Below are 19,608 nucleotides of genomic sequence, written 5' to 3'. Positions count from 1 at the left end.
TGTCAAAATTCCCTGTGCTAGTTTTCTGAGTATACAATGATATAACCTGCAAATAAAAATGATTTTCTCTCCTTTCTTGATATTGAAGCAGTTTATTTCATCTTCATATTTAATTGCATCAGCTAGAGCTTTCAAACACTGTTGGCATAGGAACAACCCCATGTTGTTACTGGTTTTAATGGAAATTGTCTTCAGCATTTTACCTTTTAGTTTTATACTTCCTGGTAGTTTTGAGACTATGATCTTTGCCGAATTTTTGTAGTTTCCTACAAAATTTTAAGAATTACTGCTGAATTGTGTCAAATGCCCTTTTTATATCCATTGATACGGTTGTATAGTTTTTCTTCTTAATTTGTTGATGTAATAGGTAAATTGATAAATGGACTAGCATTAACCATCTTTGTCTTATCGGAAAACCCAATTTGTTCATGGGGTAAATTTTTCTTTTGAGCCTTACTGGACTCAAATTGCTAATATTTTATTAAAGATGTTTGCATCTATAAGATGAAATAATCTCCAGATAACTGTTTGTATTAGGACTATATTTTTTAGGTAAGCTAACAGTGCTTCATAAAATAAATTTGGAAGATTTCCAACTTTCTATTATTATTTGAAACAGGGATTAGCAAACTTTTTCTGTAAAGAGCCAAATAGTAAATATTTGAGGCTTTGCCAGTACTGCAGTCTCTCTTGCAACTACTCAATTCTGCTGCTGTAGCAAATGCAGCCACAGACAATATGTAAACGAACGGACATGGTTGTTTTCCAATAAAATTTTATTTACAAAACCGGCCAAGGACTAGATTTGACCTGCAGCCTGTAGTTTGCCATCCCCTGGTCTAGAACTGTTTAAAAACTGTAGAAATACTGTTTTTTAAAAGTTAGATTGCACTCCATATTAAGTCAGTTTCATCCTGGTACCTTTTTTTTTGTACTTAACTTTCCTTTTTTAATTGACATAGAGTTGACATACTATATTATAATAGTTTCAGGTACACAGCATAGTGGTTCAACATTTATATTTCTTACAAATTTATCACCATGATACGTCTAGTAACTGTCTGTCACCATACTGTATTTAACTTTTTATTTTGAGATAATTATAGATTCACAGGACATTGCAAAAAATAGTACAGAAAGCTGGGTTTTTGGTTTTTTTGTTTTTGTTTTGGCTGCGTTGGGTCTTCGTTGCTGTGCGCAGGCTTTCTCTAGCTGCAGCGAGCAGGGGCTACTCTTCATTGCTGTGCGCGGGCTTCTCATTGAGGTGGCTTCTCTTGTTGTGGAGCATGGGCTCTAGGCTCACAGGCTTCAGTAGTTGTGGCACGCAGACTCAGTAGTTGTGGCTCGCGAGCTCTAGAGCACAGGCTCAGTAGTTGTGGCCCACAGGCTTAGTTGCTCCACGGCATGTGGGATCTTCCCAGACCAGGGCTCGAACCCGTGCCCCCTGCATTGACAGTGGGTTCTTAACCACTGCGCCACTAGGGAAATCCCAAAGCTGGTGTTTTTTTAAAAATGATACACATTACAAACTTTCTGACTTCTATACACTGGTCACTTAGAGATTTTTTTGCTCTTTCCTTTTTTGCATTAATTTTTATTTTGCTGGAGAAGCACCTGTTTCACCTCCATATTTAAATGTTGCTATGGATTTGCACATAATATTCTCCTAGAAATAATGTTTAGCGGAATATCTCCTCTAGTAGTAATATCTCCTCCTTCCTAATATTGTATTTTTTTTCTATTTCGTTTATCAGATTTGCTGGAAAGTTATTCATGTAACTGGTCATTTCAAAGGATGAGCTCTTCACTTTATTTATACTCTCAATGTACATATAATATACACATATATATCGCATTTAGGTTTTATTAGGGGATTTATTAGCATATTTTGAGTTTTTTCTAATTTCTTTTTCTAATTACTCAGATTGAGTACTTAGCTTTTTTGAGGTTTTCTCTCATTTTAATAACGAATCATGTAGGACTGTACATTTTCTTATAAATATAGCTTTTGCTGTGTGAAATAACATCTGGTACAAAGTGTATAACTTCAGTGTTGTGGGTGCATTTTGAGTTTGATTTTTATTTCTTTATCTATTTTTAATTACCTTTGTTGTGGCAAAAATAAACACATACTATAAAATTTACCATCTTAACCATTTCTAAGTGTACAGTTCAATAGTGTTAAGTATATTCACATTGTTTTGCAAACAATCTCTAGAACTTTTTCACCTTACAAAATGGAAACTGTATACCCATTAAACGACATCTCCCTATTTCCCCCTCCTTCAGCTTCTGGCAACCACCATTCTACTTTCTGTTTCTATGAATTTGACTATTCTAGATACCTTATGTAAGTGGTATCATCCAGGACTTATCTTTTTGTGACTGGCTTACCTCATTTAGCATAATGTCTTCAAGTTTCATCCATGTTGTAGCATGTGTCAGAATTTCCTCTTTAATGCTGAATAATATACTATTGCATGAATATACCACATTTTTTTTTATCCATTCATCTCCTGATGGACACTTGTGTTGCTTTCACCTCTTGACTATTGTGAATAGTGCTGCTATGAACAGGAGTGTGCAAATTTGTCATTGAGATCCTACTTTCAATTCTTTTGGATATATACCCAGAAGTGAGATTGCTATTTTTCTTTTTTTGAGGAAAGCTGTACTATTTTCCATAGTGGCTGCACCATTTTATATTCCCATCAGCAGTGCACAAGAGTTCCAATTTCTCCATGTCCTCGCCAACACTTGTTATTTTCTTTTTTTTTAAATAATAGACATCCTAGTGGGTATGAGGTGTTATCTCACTTTTTTTGACTTGTATTTTCCTAATGATTGATGTTGACCATCTTTTCATATGCTTGTTGACCATTCATGTATCATCTTTGGAGAAATGTCTGTTCAAATCCTTTGCCAATTTTTTAATTGGGTTATCTGGGTTTGTTGTTGTTGAGTTATAGGAGTTCTTTATATATTCTGGATATTAGCCCCTTATCAGATATATGATTTGCACATATTTTCTTCCATTCCCTAGGTTGCCTTTTCACTCTATTGATTGTGTCCTTCAATGTACAGAAGTTTTTAATTTTGATGTAGTCCAATTTGCCTATTTTTGCTTTTGTTTCCTATGTTTTGGTGTCATATCCAGGAAATCTTTGCCAAATACAAATGTCATGAAGCTTTTCCCCTGTGTTTTCTTCTAATAGTTTTGGGTCCTATATTTAGGTCTTTGATATATTTTGAATTAATTTTTGTATATGGTGTAAGGTAATACTTTTGCACATGGATATCCAGTTTTTTTCCCAGCACCATTTATTGAGGAGACTAACCTTTCCCACATTGAATGCTTTTGGCACCTTTGTCAAAAATCATTTGACCATATATGACCCATTTATTTCTGGGTTCCCTATTCCATTGGTCTATATATCTGTCTTCATGCCAGTACCACACTGTTTTGATTACTGTAGCTTTGTAATAAGTTTTGAAATCAGTAAGTGTAAGATCTCCAACTTTGTTCTTCTTTTTCAAGATTGTTTTGGGCTATTTGGGGTTGGGTTTAATTTTTTGAATTAGAGTTCCTAAGTTCACTCTTCCTAAGTTCCTTAGTCTACTAGCTCTGCCTTTATATATAACCTGTTTATACCAATTGGATGCTTCTGACCTTGAAATTCCCTTTTATAATTATATCACCAAACTGGCTGTCCTTTTTCTGGACTTTGCTTGGCATATCTTTGCCCAGACCTTTATTTTGCAAATTGCTGCTGTGTTTTAGTTATGCTTCTTATAACTATGTCTCATTGTGCTTGCTTTTTTATTCCAATCTTATCTCTCTACAGAATGAATCAACTGATTCAATTTCACATAACCATAGTATACCTAATTCTATGCCTTGTTTCTTATTTTATGTTTACTATTTATATTATTTTCTGCTTTCTTTTTCCTGTTCTTACTTTTGATGACTTAATGCAGGCATGACCATTCACCCCCTCTCTCCCCAACCCACTCACCTTTTAAGTCAGGGAATTTTAACTTTTATAAAATCTTTAAAGGTATATCTTCCCATTTCTATCAAACATAATTAAGTTTATATTTTCCCCATTTATACCTATAGAGACATGCCCTCTCCTTTCAATTTTCTTCAGCAAGACAGTTATACTTCTGGACCTTTCAAAGGTAATTAAAATTTTTTATTACAGGTCGCTTATATTTTCTTTAGGTTTCTGCTTTAAAAGGTACTTAGCATTTTAAATTTCAAATTCCCAGTCACATTTTCTTCCTCTGTTATGATTGTACACGCACTTACATACATACAAGTCCTGTTGTTTTCAAAGATCTCACGATGACCAGGTGAACGTGTGTGTTTGCATATGCATTGTTTTGTTCTTTTGAGATCTCACTTCTGATTCAATTTTCTTTTATTTAGAATACTTCCTTGAATGTTTTCCTTCACTATGGTAAATTGATGGAACACTCTTCAAATTATTTCATGTCTAAAACTGTCCTTCTTTTGTTCTGGCTGAGAAATAGGATCTTTAGGAGGGATATAATCTCCTTACACTGAAGTCCTCTTCTCTCCATGGTCTGTAGATGTTAAATGACTCTGGCTTCCATTGTTGTAAGTGAGAAGTCTGATGCTAGGAGGATGCATGTGGGGGAGGATCAGATTTAACACAGTGGTTCCCACTCCTCACAGTGCATCAGAATCGCTTATGCAGTTTTTACAAATACAGATGCCTGGGCCCACAGATACTAAGTTACATTCATTCAGGAGTGGAACTTTGCATAAGCATTTTTAGAAGATTTTAGAAGATCCTAGTTTGATTCTGATGTGCAGGCAGAGTTAGGAACCACTGATTTCAGGCCTAATGGTATCAGTGATGGGAAGTCCTGCTGGAGTTACTAATTTGTCAGCAGTGAATGTGCATTTGAAGGAGCCCTTAGCAAATAATACTTGGGCATTTTGGGGGAAAGTGATTACATCTCTGTAGGAATCATTGATTGTAGAAGTCAGTGATTAAGATCTCTGCAAGATAATGATTGAAAGGCTGACATAGTCAGTGAGTTGACTGAGAGCCTTGGAGCTTTGGCAACTGGAGACTTTGGGGCAGTCTTATTTTGAAAATACTTGGGATCAGTGATTTGGTGTCCTATGGGTATCAGGAACTGTGGCCATGTGAAGTCAGTTAATTGGGGCCTGGAAGGTCAGCATCTGGCCTCTCCTTTAGTCCATTTCAGGTACTGTAAGTAAGGATCAGTTATTAGCTGTCTAGACAGATCAATGATTGGATTCCTGGTGGGGGTATGTTACTGGGATCCTCTGCTGGGGATTATTTGAGGGGCCTTTGAAAGCCAGGCTAATTACCCTCTTGGAAAAGTAATTTGCAATCTGTTTGAATTAATGTTAAGAGTCTGTGCCATGTCAATGTTTGGTTAGTTTTTCAGTAGCACCCTGCATTTGATGTGGTTCAATGAGTCATTGATGGCTTCTACTACCAGCCAGAGATGACAGTAATGTGGTCTCAGGGATCTGGGACCCGTAGTGACCAATTATCAACAGGCTAGAGCAGGTCAGGGATTGGGCATTTGATGCACTATTACTGAGTGGCTGAGAGTGTGAATTTTGGAACTAACAGATCTGGGTTGAATCCTGTCTTTCCACTTAGTTTTGTGATCTTAGTACACATGACTTAAAAAATCTCTACGCCTCTATTTTCTTATCTGTAAAATGGGTAGAATAATAATAGTCGGAACTGATTGTCAGAGTTGTGAAAATTAAATGAGGTACCTGATGTGTGCCTTTCAATAACAGTAATTGCTAATATTTATTCAATGCTTACCATTACAAGTATCATCTCATGTAGTTTTTACTATCTCTTAAGATACGCATATCTGTCTTGTTTTGGAACCTGTATCTGAAAGTAACTTCTTCATGTACTCCCAGCTAACATGTGGGAGACCTGGGATTCAAACCTTCAGTAATTTTAATCCAAATTTTATCATCTTTCCTATATTCCACCATGACTATAAACTAGAGTTCGTTTTTTTCTGAATTTTTCTCTTCAGAGAAAATTGTATTTTCAGATACAGAATAGCTGTATCTGTATTTTGAATACAGAATAGCTGTATTCAACACAGCTAGCCACTCCTTGGTGCCTGCAGGAAGTGTTCGTGGGATGAATGTTGAGTAACTGACCATGTGGACACTGTCTTTCCAGTTTTCTTGAAGTCTCTGCGGAGCCCCTGGGTAAGACCCCATAGTGAAGGCTGCAGAATCTTCCTTCAGGCCTCAGCAGCTCTGGTTGAGTCCATGGGTGCCCACCTGGCCTCGGGCTCCCAGGAAGAGCAGAGCTGTCAGCAAGAGAGCCTGGGGGCTGAGGCCCAGCAAGAAGATGCCAGCCAACTGGAGCTCTCCCCAGTGGTCCCCAGCCCTGGCTGCAGAGGGACATGGCAGCATGTGTGAGGTGAGGAGGGAGGGGTCTCCAGGGGCAGGAATTCAGTGAGGAGTTGGCCCTAACCTGTCACCAGGGCCTCAGGGCAGGGGCATGTGGTTCACAGAAGCAGCAGATTCTGGACTCGCTGCCCTGAGACAGATCACCATCCTTCTGCTGCGTGAGCACCAAGTCACTGGTGTCCCACATTCAAAGCCCTGCGTGTTTCAGTGGAAACTGATGCAGCTGATGGAGGAAGGGTGGGATGGGAGGGTCACCCCTACAGCCTAGGTGAGGGGGAGGCAGCTCCCAGCTGATTCCAGACTCTGGAAGGTACCCTCTCACCTGTAACCCCTCATTTCCCCAGCTCTGACCATAGATCTCTTCTCCTTCCCAAAAAAGAACTAGAAAATACTCAGTCTCTGGTGCATTGTTGTTTGTTCCTTTATTTGTTTAGTTGCTGCTTCCATTTACCATTGGATTTATGAGGTTTATAATCAGTATAGTAAAATGAACACATATGAATCTATAAAGTTAGGATCAGGGAAAATATAGACAGAGTGGACAAAGTCAACAACAGAGCATAATTAGACTGTAGCTATTCACACAATGCTGAATGAATTTTAGTAACATGGCTATTAAAATCCAACTGCAAATTTGTGTTCTTTGTGGCAGATACAGAATAAAAGAAACACAAGCAGTTAGGTGATTAAATTGTCCACAAGGACAGCATGACAGTTCCTCTGTGGTAGAAACTTCCTGGTATGGGGTTTTCAAAAGGTTTTTGATAGATATTCATATAAATTGATAGAGGGGACTCTGTTCATAATTATGCTGTGACAACTTGCACATATAGTCAGCCTAATAATAGAGAAACGATGTCACTTACAGCAACGCCATCTTTTTTTTTACTTTTTAAAAAAAATTTAAAGTTTATTTTTGGCTGCATTTGGTCTTCATTGCTGCGTGCGGGCTTTCTCGAGCAGGGGCTACTCTTAGTTGCGGTGCACTGGCTTCTCATTGCAGTGGCTTCTCTTGCTGAGGAGCATGGGCTCTAGGCACGCGGGCTTCAGTAGTTGCAGCACGTGGGCTCAGTAGTTGCAGTGCACGGGCTCAGTAGCTGTAGCTCGTGGGCTCTAAAGCACAGGCTCAGTAGTTGTTGCACACAGGCTTAGTTGCTCCACGGCATGTGGGATCTTTCTGGACCAGGGCTCAAACCCATGTCCCCTACACTGGCAGGCGGATTCTTAACCACTGTGCCTCCAGGGAAGTCCTTTACTTTTTTATATTGAAGTATAGTTGATTTACAATGTTGTGTTAATTTCTGCTGTACAGAAAAGTGATTCAGTTATATATATATATATATATATATATATATATATGGTTTATCACAGGATATTGAATATAGTTCCCTGTTATAGCAACCCCATCTTGCATGTAGTACTGTGTGTTTTCTTTGGCTGTCTTCTAAAGCAGCCCTTGGCAAATATTTTCTGTAGGGCCCAGTAGTAAATATTTTAGGCTTCGTGGCTCATAGTCTCTGTTACAACTACTTTGCTCGGCTTTTGTAGCATGAAAACAGCCATAGTCCATATGTAAACAAATGAGTGTAGCTGCCTACCCCTATTCTAGAGCATTTTTTTCCAGAGGAAGCCAAAGCCCTACAGTCAAAGCAGATCTCAGCAAATGTATTATAACAAGAAACCAAAACTGTCTGAGGGCACACCTTTCTGATGGTCTGACATCATACAAACAGAAAAGACTAAATTATATGTATCAATGCGTGGGCTAAATGCACTTCAGTAATACTGTGTAATAATTTTTCTTGGTCAGCCTTTTGACACTGCTTGAGGAACAGATAGGTCAAAATTATAAGTGGCATTAGTCATATACAACATTTTCAGTCCAGTTTTTTCCTGTAGTCATTTCCTCCCTTTTTCTTAGAAATTATCTTTTAATTTTTGGCATTACAGAACTTATCCACGTGTACTGCATAATATTCAAGCTATTCAGAAATGCAAAAAATAGTATAATAAACCCCTTGTACCCATCGCCCATGTACAACAACTATCAACAGTTATGAACATATGACTAATCTTGTTTTATCTACTACTGAAGGATTATTTTAAAGCAAATCACTGAAATGATATGTTTTGTCCTTACTTCCTTTAGTATGTATCTCTGTTTAACTGCAATACCATTAACATACTTAAAACATTAACAATATTTTCTTAATATCATTTGTTACCTACTTATTATACAAATGTCCTTTAATTGTCCCATACATGCCTTTTTAAATTGGAATTTTAATTAAAATAATTGTGAACTCACATGCAATTATGACAAATAATACTGAGAGGTCCTGTGTATCCTTTACCAAGTACCTTAGTCCATTCAGGCTGCTATAATAGAATACCATAGACTGGGTGGCTTAAACAACAGAAATTTACTTCTCACAGTTCTGGAGGCTGGGAAGTCCAAGATCAAAGTGCCAGCAGATCTGATGTCTGGTGAGAGCCCACTTCTTGGTTTGCAGGTGGCCATCCTCTCACTGTATCCTCACATGGTGAAGATCAGAGAGTGAGAGCTAGTTCTCATGTCTCTTCTTATAAGGGCACTAAACCCATTCATGAGGGCTCCACTCTCATGACATAATTACCTCCCAAAGGCCCCACATCCCACTACTGTCACCTTGGGGGTAAGGATTTCAACCTATGAAATCTGTGGGGGACACAGACATTTAGTTCATAGCACCCAGTTTCCCCCAGTGGTAAGATCTTGCAAAACTATGATCACAATCAGGATATTGACACTGATACAGTACACTGATCTTATTCTGATTTTCCCAGTTTTACTTGTATTCATTTGTGTGTGTGTGTTTAGTTTCATACAATTTTATCACAGTTAGAGGTTTGAATGAAGGTAGAGAACACTTCTATCACAGGGATCCTTGGTGTTGCAGTTTACAACCACACCTACCTCCCCCTCCTATACCTTTCCCTAACCCCTGGCAACTACTAACCTGGTCTCCATTTCCAAAATTTTGTCATTTCATAAATGTATTAGGAGGTGGGGCTTCCTGAAGAGAGGAGAGAGATGGGTGTCTGGAAAAAATATTGGCTGAAATATTTCCACATAAGATAAAACATATATACCCAAAGATACAACAATCAACAAATCCTAAGCACAGCAACATGAGAAAACTACTTAAGGCACATCATAATCAAGTTGCTCAAAACCACTGGTGAAGAGAAAATCCTAGAGAAAAAAAGAAAATGCACAGGAACAAAGATAAGGACGAAAGCAGTTTTCTTGTCAGTAACAAGCCAGGAAACAGTGGAGCAAGGAAACAGTGGAGCAAGAACTTTACTGAAATTAACAACAACAAACCAGCAACCTAGAATTCTCTACCTGTAAAATTATTTTTTTAATGAAGACAAAATAAAGACATTTTCAGACATACAAAAGTTTAAAGAATTCATCATCAGCTGACCTGCACTACAAAAAATGTTAAAGGAAGTCCTTCAAGCAGAAGGCAAATGATACCAGATGGAAATCTACATCTACACAAAGGAATGAAGAGCACCAGAAATGGTAACTACATGGGTAAATATAAATACTTTTCTTATTATTTGGATCTCTTTAAAAGATAATCAACTGTTTAAAATTAAAATAACAATGAATCATGCCATTTATAATATATGCAAATTGAAATATATAACAACAATAGCACAAAACTTAGGAGGGTACATTGAAGTATGTTGTAAAGGTTCTTGAATTATACATAAAGTGCTATAATATCACTTGAAGGTAGACTGTAATAAGTTAATGATATTAATACTATAAATTCTAAAGCAACAACTAAAATAAAACGAGAAAGTATTAAAGCTCTTAAACCCAACGAGGAATATAAAATGGAATAATAAAAAATACTTAATTCAAAATAAGACAGAAATAAAGGAAAAAGGGAAAAGAGAACAGATAGAACAAATAGAAAACAAATAGCCATATGATACATTTCAACACAACCACATCTATAATCATATTATATGTAAATGGCAAATAGAGATTTTTCAATTGGATAAAAAAGCAAGACGCAACTATATGTTCTGTGCAAGAAATCCACTTTAAATATAAAGACAAAAATAGGTTAAAAGTAAATGGATGGCAAAACGTGTACCATGCTAACACTAATCCAAAGAATTCATACATGCACCCCAATGTTCATCGCAGCACTATTTACAATAGCCAGGACATGGAAGCAAACTTAATGTCCATCAACAGAGGAATGGATAAAGATGTGGTACATATATATAATGGAATATTACTCAGCCATAAAAAAGAACAAAATAATGCCATTTGCAGCAACGTGGATGAACCTAGAGATTGTCATAATGAGTGAAGTAAGTCAGACAGAGAAAGACAAATACCATATGATATCACTTATATGTGGAATCTAAAAAAATGGTACAAATGAACTTATTTACAAAACAGAAATAGAGTCATCGATGTAGAAAACAAACTTATGGTTACCAGGGGGGAAGGGGAGAGGGATAAATTGGGAGATTGGGATTGACATATACACGCTACTATATATAAAATAGATAACTAATAAGAGCCGACTGCACAGGGAACTCTACTCAATACTCTGTAATGACCTATATGGGAAAACAATCTAAAAAAAGAGTGGGTATATGTATAACTGATTCACTTTGCTGTACACCTGAAACTAACATAACATTGTAAATCAGCTATACTCCAATAAAAAGATTTTTTAAACATCTTTATTGGAGTATAATTACTTTACAATGGTGTGTTAGTTGTTGCTTTATAACAAAGTGTATCAGTTATACATATACATATGTCCCCATATCTCTTCCCTCTTGAGTCTCCCTCCCTCCCACCCTCCCTATCCTACCCCTCTAGGTGGTCACAAAGCACCAAGCTGATCTCCCTGTGCTATACGGCTGCTTCCCACTAGCTATCTATTTTACGTTTGGCAGTGTATATATGTCCATGCCACTCTCTCACTTTGTCCCAGCTTACCCTTCCCCCTCCCCATATCCTCAAGTGCATTCTCTAGTAGGTCTGCATCTTTATTCCCATCTTGCCCCTAGGTTCTTCATGACCAATTTTTTTCCTTTAGATTCCATATATATGTGTGAGCATATGGTATTTGTTTTTCTCTTTCTGACTTACTTCACTCTGAATGACAGTCTCTAGGTCCATCCACCTCACTACAAATAACTGTTTCATTCCTTTTTATGGCTGAGTAATATTCCATTGTATATATGTGCCACATCTTCTTTATCCATTCATCTGTTGATGGACACTTAGGTTGCTTCCATGTCCTGACTATTGTAAATAGAGCTCCAATGAACATTTTGGTACATGACTCTTTTTGAATTATGGTTTTCTCAGGATATATGCCCAGTAGTGGGATTGCTGGGTCATATGGTAGTTCTATTTTTAGTTTTTTAAGGAGCTCCATACTGTTCTCCATAGTGGCTGTATCAACTTACATTCCCACCAACAGTGCAAGAGGGTTCCCTTTTCTCCACACCCTCTCCAGCATTTATTGTTTGTAGATTTTATTTTATTTTATTTTATTTTGCGGTATGCAGGCCTCTCACTGTTGTGGCCTCTCCTGTTGCGGAACACAGGCTCCGGACGCGCAGGCTCAGCAGCCATGGCTCACGGGCCCAGCCACTCTGCGGCATGTGGGATCTTCCCGGACCGGGGCACGAACCCGTGTCCCCTGCATCAGCAGGCGGACTCTCAACCACTGTGCCACCAGGGAAGCCCTGTTTGTAGATTTTTTGATGATGGCCATTCTGACCAGTGTGAGATGATATCTCATTGTAGTTTTGATTTGCATTTCTCTAATGATGATGTTGAGCATTCTTTCATGTGTTTTTTGGCAATCTGTATATCTTCTTTGGAGAAATGTCTGTTTAGGTCTTCTGCCCATTTTTGGACTGGGTTGTTTGTTTTTTTGATATTGAGCTGCATGAGCTGCTTGTAAATTTTGGAGATTAAGCCTTTGTCAGTTGCTTCATTTGCAAATATTTTCTCCCACTCCGAGGGTTGTCTTTTCATCTTGTTTATGGTTTCCTTTGCTGTGCAAAAGCTTTGAAGTTTCATTAGGTCCCATTTGTTTATTTTTGTTTTTATTTCCATTTCTCTAGGAGGTGGGTCAAAGAGGATCTCGCTGTGATTTATGTCATAGAGGGTTCTGCCTATGTTTTCCTCTAAGAAATTTATAGTGTCTGGCCTTACATTTAAGTCTTTAATCCATTTTGAGTTTATTTTTGTGTATGGTGTTAGGGAGTATTCTGATTTCATTCTTTTACGTGTAGCTGTCCAGTTTTCCCAGCACCACTTATTGAAGAGGCTGTCTTTTTTCCACTGTATATTCTTGCCTCCTTTATCAAAGATTAGGTGACCCTATATGTGCGTGGGTTTATCTCTGGGCTTTCTATCCTGTTCCATTGACCTATCTTTCTGTTTTTGTGACAGTACCATACTGTCTTGATTACTGTAGCTTTGTAGTATAGTCTGAAATCAGGGAGCCTGATTCCTCCAGCTCCGTTTTTCGTTCTCAAGATTGCTTTGGCTATTCGGGGTCTTTTGTGTTTCCATACAAATTGTGAAATTTTTTGTTCTAGTTCTGTGAAAAATGCCAGTGGTAGTTTTTTAGGAATTGCATTGAATCTGTAGACTGCTTTGGGTAGTAGAGTCATTTTCACAATGTTGATTCTTTTTTTTTAATTTAAAAATACTTTATTACTAAAATATGCTAACCAAAATTTGACAATGCAGGTTTGCCACAAATCTTCAATTCGTTAAAAACAAACAAACAAAAAATGCAATATCTCCGAAGTATAGTAAAGTGCAATAAAATGAAGTACGCCTGTAACCCAATATCTGGAGAAAAATAGGTGCCTACAGGGAGAAAAAAGGCCATCATTTGCTTACCTGGTACAGATACTACCATATGCCATTTAAGCTAGTAAGAAGATTCAGCTAGAAATACTTAACAAATTTTTAAAGTTTATGTGTGGGTCACTGTTCTAGTGTGAAGTCCCTGATGCCTATAGGCATGGGGTGTTCCAAGCTTTTATAGGCTTTTCCTCCAGGAAACTCACCTGTTAACTGGGAAAATCAGGGAAAATCCTAAAAGAATTTTTACCATGGTGCTGGCTGGAGGAGAACAGCATTCTGCTTTCAAAATTCTATCCAGACATATCACCACACAATGTTGATTCTTCCAATGCAAGTGTGATGTGGCTGCTTCCCACTAGCTATCTATTTTATATTTCGTAGTGTATATATGTCCATGCCACTCTCTCTTTGTCCCAGCTTACCCTTCCCCCTCCCCATATCCTCAAGTCCATTCTCTAGTAGGTCTGCGTCTTTATTCCCGTCTTGCCTCTAGGTTCCTCATGACCATTTTTTTGTTTGTTTTTTAGATTCCATATATATGTGTTAGCATGTGGCATTTGTTTTTCTCTTTCTGACTTACTTCACTCTGTATGACAGACTCTAGGTCTATCCACCTCACTACAAATAACTCAATTTCATTTCTTTTTATGGCTGAGTAATATTCCATTGTATATATGTGCCACATCTTCTTTATCCATTCATCTGTCAATGGACAATTAGGTTGCTTCCATGTCCTGGCTATTGTAAATAGAGCTGCAATGAACATTGTGGTACATGACCCTGTTTGAATTATGGTTTTCTCAGGGTATATGCCCAGTAGTGGGATTGCTGGGTCGTATGGTAGTTCTATTTGTAGTTTTTTAAGGACCCTCCATACTGTTCTCCATAGTGGCTGTCTCAATTTACATTCCCACCAACAGTGCAAGAGGGTTCCCTTTTCTCCACACCCTCTCCAGCATTTATTGTTTGTAGATTTTTTGATGGTGGCCATTCTGACTGGTGTGAGACAAAATTCAACACCCATTTATGATAAAAACCCTCCAGAAAGTAGGCATAGAGGGAACTTACCTCAACATAATAATGGTCATATATGACAAACCCACAGCCAACATCGTTCTCAATGGTGAAAAACTGAAACCATTTCCACTAAGATCAGAAAGAAGACAAGGTTGCCCACTCTCACCACTATTATTCAACATAGTTTTGGAAGTTTTAGCCACAGCAATCAGAGAAGAAAAAGAAATAAAAGGAATCCAAATCGGAAAAGAAGAAGTAAAGCTGTCACTGTTTGCAGATGACATGATACTATACATAGAGAATCCTAAAGATGCTACCAGAAAACTACTACAGTTAATCAATGAATTTGGTAAAGTAGCAGGATACAAAATTAATGCACAGAAATCTCTTGCATTCCTATACACTAATGATGAAAAATCTGAAAGTGAAATTAACAAAACACTCCCATTTACCATTGCAACAAAAAAATAAAATATCTAGGAATAAATCTACCTAAGGAGACAAAAGACCTGTATGCAGGGAGATCAGCTTGGTGCTTTGTGACCACCTAGAGGGGTGGTTTTATAGTTTTGTCTGGGTATATGCCCACGAGTGGGATTATAGTTTTGTCTGGGTATATGCCCATGAGTGGGATTGCTGGATCATATGGCAACTCTATTTTTAGTTTTTTGAACAACCTCCATATTGTTCTCCATAGGGGCTGTACCAAGTTACATTCCCACCAACAGGGTAGGAGGGTTCCCTTTTCTCCACACCCTCTTCAGCATTTGTTATTTGTAGACTTTTTAATGATGGCCATTCTGACCAGTGTGAGATGGTACCTCACTGTAGTTTTAATTTGCATTTCTCTAATAATTTATTACTATATTTAATTTGAATTTTAAAATATTCTCAGATTTGGCCAGTGGGAGTCACTTGCAGCTGGAATGTTATGTCCTTTTGACATGTCCCATGATTCCTTGAGCACATCCTGACCTTCTGGTACAACAAAATGTTCAGGTTCATCCGGTACTTTTCCCACCCCAGCCCAGAATAACCCACATCTCCTAGTTAATAATTTTTTAATGAGTTTTAATCCTGGTATATAACATAGTATGCCTACTACTAAATACCTAATATTATATAATATTTTATAGGAGAAAGAAATATAATTGAAATTTCTGCAATTCACTGTGTTCATGCAGTAAAAGTTATTCTTTACTAAAAATGAGAACTACGTTGACAGATGAATGGATAAAGAAGATGTGGTAAAATATGCAATGGAACACTACTCAGCCATGAAAAAGAATGAAATAATGTCATTTGCAGCAAAATGGATGCAACTAGAGATTATCATACTAAGTGAAGTGAGTCTGAAAGAGAAAGATAAATACCATATGGTGTCACTTATATGTGGAATCTAAAATATGACACAAGTGAACCTATCTGTGAAACAGAAACAGAATCATGGACATAGGGAACAGGCTGGTAGTTGCCAAGGGGGAGGGGGCTGGGGAGGGATGGAGTGGGAGGTTGGGGTTAGCAGATGTAAGCTTTTATATATAGAATGGATAAACAACAAGGTCCTACTGTATAGCACAGAGACCTATATTCAATATCCTATGATAAACCATAATGGAAAAGAATATTTTTTAAAGAATGTATATATATGTATAACTGAATCACTTTGCTGTACAGCAGAAAGTAACACAACATTGTAAATCAACTATACTTCAATTTAAAAAATATTGATAAAAATGAGGACTAAACAACCCTCTTAAGTCCTCCCGCTATTTTGAGAACTGCCAGAAACACCTTTCCTGGGCCATTGAGTACCAAGTAGCAAATGTTATGCCAGGAACTGGGAAGGGAGAAATATATTATACACACACCCCTTGTCCTGTAGCAACCCTGAAATGTGAAAAACAAATACAGGTAGGTAGGAAAGGTAAGTTCTCCATGAGGGAGTAAGTTTACTCGCCAGTGTTGGAGAAGCTTAAATTGGATGATAAGGCATGTGATACAAAGTGCAAAGGTATGGAAGTGAAAAAGAAAAACTATTTGATGTCAAATAGCTCTATGTAGAAGAAGGGTCTATGTGACATTCAGGGAAGCAAAATAAATTTAAAATCTGAGGACAAATGCTGGACTCCATCATAGAAAAAGTAAGAATTTTTTCCTTGATCTAATGGATCACCATGGAGGGATTATATATGCAGGGAAGATATATTAACTAACTTTTGTATCTTGAAAGAATTATAGTCCCTATTGCAATTGTATTTTATATTTCAGGATAACATATTTTAAGTAGAGATTTTTAAAAACAACATTAAAAGAGGAACTGACCACAGAGTCTTTGCACAGAACTTTAAGCCCAGACTGAAAATGGCATATTCTATTACCAATGTTTTTAAATATTTAAAAAATTTTCCAGTTTCATTGAGGAATGGTTGACAAATTAAAAATTATATATACTTAAGGTATACAATATGGTAAGGTTGGTTTTTTTTTTTTTTTTTTTGCGGTACGCGGGCCTCTCACTGTTGTGGCCTCTCCCGTTGCGGAGCACAGGCTCCGGACGCGCAGGCTCAGCGGCCATGGCTCACGGGCCCAGCCGCTCCGCGGCACGTGGGATCTTCCCGGACCGGGGCACAAGCCCGTGTCCCCTGCATCGGCAGGCGGACTCTCAACCACTGTGCCACCAGGGAAGCCCCCAATATGGTGTTTTGATATAAATATATTCTTTTAACTTTGACCTACCTAAGGCCCAAGTAGTGTCAAAAGCCCCAGAGGAAAGTTAAAATGTAGGATGGTTTGCACCTGTATGAAATGAAATCATCAGTGAGGTGTGCACATGAAGAACCCTATCCACTGTGTTCTGCTTGGGCCCTACGCCCTCGGCTTCTTTTAGATGGTTCTCAACCAGCGGTTCTCAAACTTGAGCATGCATCAGAATCACCTAGAGGGCTTGTCAACACACAGACTACTAAACCTCATAACCAAAAGTCTGGTGTAGGACCCGAGAATTTGCATTTCTACCAGTCTCTCAAATGATGCTGCTGGTGGTGGTCCAAGAAACATACTGTGAGAACCATTGTTCTAGAAGATGGCTGTGGCAAACCCTATCATCATACACTTATGACAAGATTACTGTTGACGACACTCGTCTTTTTCATTAGGCTGACCCTCTGTCCAGTTTACACCTGTTGTTCCGGCATAATTATTAATGATGCCCCTTCCCATTCTAAAGTGTCCTGATTTGGATGATAAAGTATAAGGTTACCTCACCCATACTCCATAATGAGATCAAATTTGTTTTTGAAATTCAATTATCAGGAAACCTTTACCCTGGAAGAATTGTCACATTTTCTCCCTGTGGCCAATGTAAATCTTACAAACGACTGCGTTTCCTTTCCAGCTATATCTGATAGGAAGATAAGAAAAAAACTTCTAGCTCAAATTTAATTACTCTGCAGGACCATCAGGCCCAAATGCCTATAGTCCAAATAGATTCTAGTGCTGACTTTGTTCGTTCTGTCTATATCTTCTCTGACCTAAATTTATAGAGTCATACCTGGACATTTTACTACAGGGATTCTTTAATGCCCCCTAAAAACACTGGAAAAGCAATGGGTACAACAAACAAATACATGAATTAATCTATTAAATTAAAAACTTGGTTATTAAAAACTTGGTTATTTCCTGCTGTTCCTGGGAAGGGGCTTGGGTCTGTGAAGTCAAAGCTGCAGAGGGGATGATGTGCAGGTACGTTGCAGAGATCAGATTCACCAGCCCAGAAACACCCACACTTCAGCTGGGGGCCACACCCTGTGGGAGACCCAGGGGGCACCACATTTCTGTGGCCACACGCTGTGTATCTGTGACTGATATGATTGTGTGACACTTGGAAAAGGCAGGTTTCTCATTGGGACCAAGTGTACAACTATCGCCTCCTAAGTCATTTAATATCTGTCCTTGCACCCTGATGCAAGATTTCAATTTCTAGAAAACAATCATGTATGTGCATGAAGATGTAAATGCAGGAATTTCACTACTGTGATGTTAATAGTCAAAACCAAAACTATCCTTCATAAATGTTAACTAACAGTATATTGGTTATAAAAATTATGATATATTCAAAGACTCAATATTATGCAGCTATTAAAATTGTATACAAAAATATTTGCTGACGTGGAAAAATACTTAAGTTAGAATACAGAGCAAAGAGAGAAGGTAACCAAACAATTCTAGTTTTCATTTAAATTAAATGTGCATGTATGAATATACTAAACACTCATGAACATAAACACCAAAGCTCAGAGCCAGAAAAAATATCTGAAAGCAAAAAAATCAAAATGTGGGGCTTCCCTGGTGGCACAGTGGTTGAGAGTCTGCCTGCCGATGCAGGGGACACGGGTTCGTGCCCCGGTCCCGGAAGATCCCGCATGCTGCGGAGCAGCTGGGCCCATGGGCCATGGCTGCTGAGCCTGCGCGTCCGGAGCCTGTGCTCTGCAACGGGAGAGGCCACAACAGTGAGAGGCCCGCGTACCGCAAAAAAAAAAAAAAAAAAAATCAAAATGTTAATAGAATTTAGTTAGGAGATAACAAAGGTCATTTAAATTTTATTCTTTCTACTTATTTGTAGTGTATAACTTGCTTTATATTTAGTTTTATTATACAAATAGTTATATTTGTAATAGTTACAAATATAACTGCATAATAAACAAAACTAAAATAATAGAGTTTTGTCATATATACTGTCTTACTGACCACATGACCCTGAGCCCCTGTGAAAATGAGCCTGTCCCCAGAGGTGACAACATCCACAGGAAGGAGGGAACTGTGGGGCAAGGTCTGGTTCCCTCATCGTCTGCCTCTGTTTATGGACTCTCAAGGGGAACATTTTTTTTTTAAGTCTTACTGCTCGGCATGCAGGATCTTAGTTTCCTGACAAGGGATTGAACCTGTGCCCCCTGCAATGGAAGCTCAGAGTGTTAACCATTGGACCACCAGGGAAATCCCTTGAGGGAAACTTTTAGTGGGAAACTTGGTCTTGGCTATTGTGTGCTGAGGGTGGAAGGCACAGTCAGGAGACCAGGTTCCAGTCCACTGCTGTCACTCACAATCCCATAGGCCTGGGCAAGTCATGTACCTTCTCAGGCCACTTTACTCATCTTTGAGAGGAGGAGGAAGAAGCAGAAGGGCCCTAGAGAGCGTGGTCACCCTACTA

The 19,608-nt window shown here is 38.2% G+C and overlaps 1 protein-coding gene across 2 annotated transcripts in view; it reads left to right on the top strand.

The window, feature by feature from the left end:
* LOC125963073 (U3 small nucleolar RNA-associated protein 25 homolog) overlaps window positions 1-19,608 on the top strand; it is a 153,118-nt gene that overhangs the window by 1,571 nt on the left and 131,939 nt on the right. The window contains exons 2-3 of one of the 2 annotated variants that reach the window (XR_007474841.1): window positions 6,225-6,470; window positions 9,504-11,741. The gene's annotated coding sequence lies outside the window, so the exon portion shown is untranslated. Of the gene's footprint in view, window positions 1-6,224; window positions 6,471-9,503; window positions 11,742-19,608 lie in introns of those variants that run through there. The other variant, XM_049704844.1, reaches the window with a different exon arrangement.

The sequence above is a fragment of the Orcinus orca genome, chromosome X (assembly GCF_937001465.1).
Source record: "Orcinus orca chromosome X, mOrcOrc1.1, whole genome shotgun sequence".
In the NCBI taxonomy this organism is placed as follows: Eukaryota; Metazoa; Chordata; class Mammalia; order Artiodactyla; family Delphinidae; genus Orcinus; species Orcinus orca.
The sequence above is the reverse complement of the archived record's forward strand: the minus strand, read 5'-3'. Positions and strand labels throughout refer to the sequence as shown.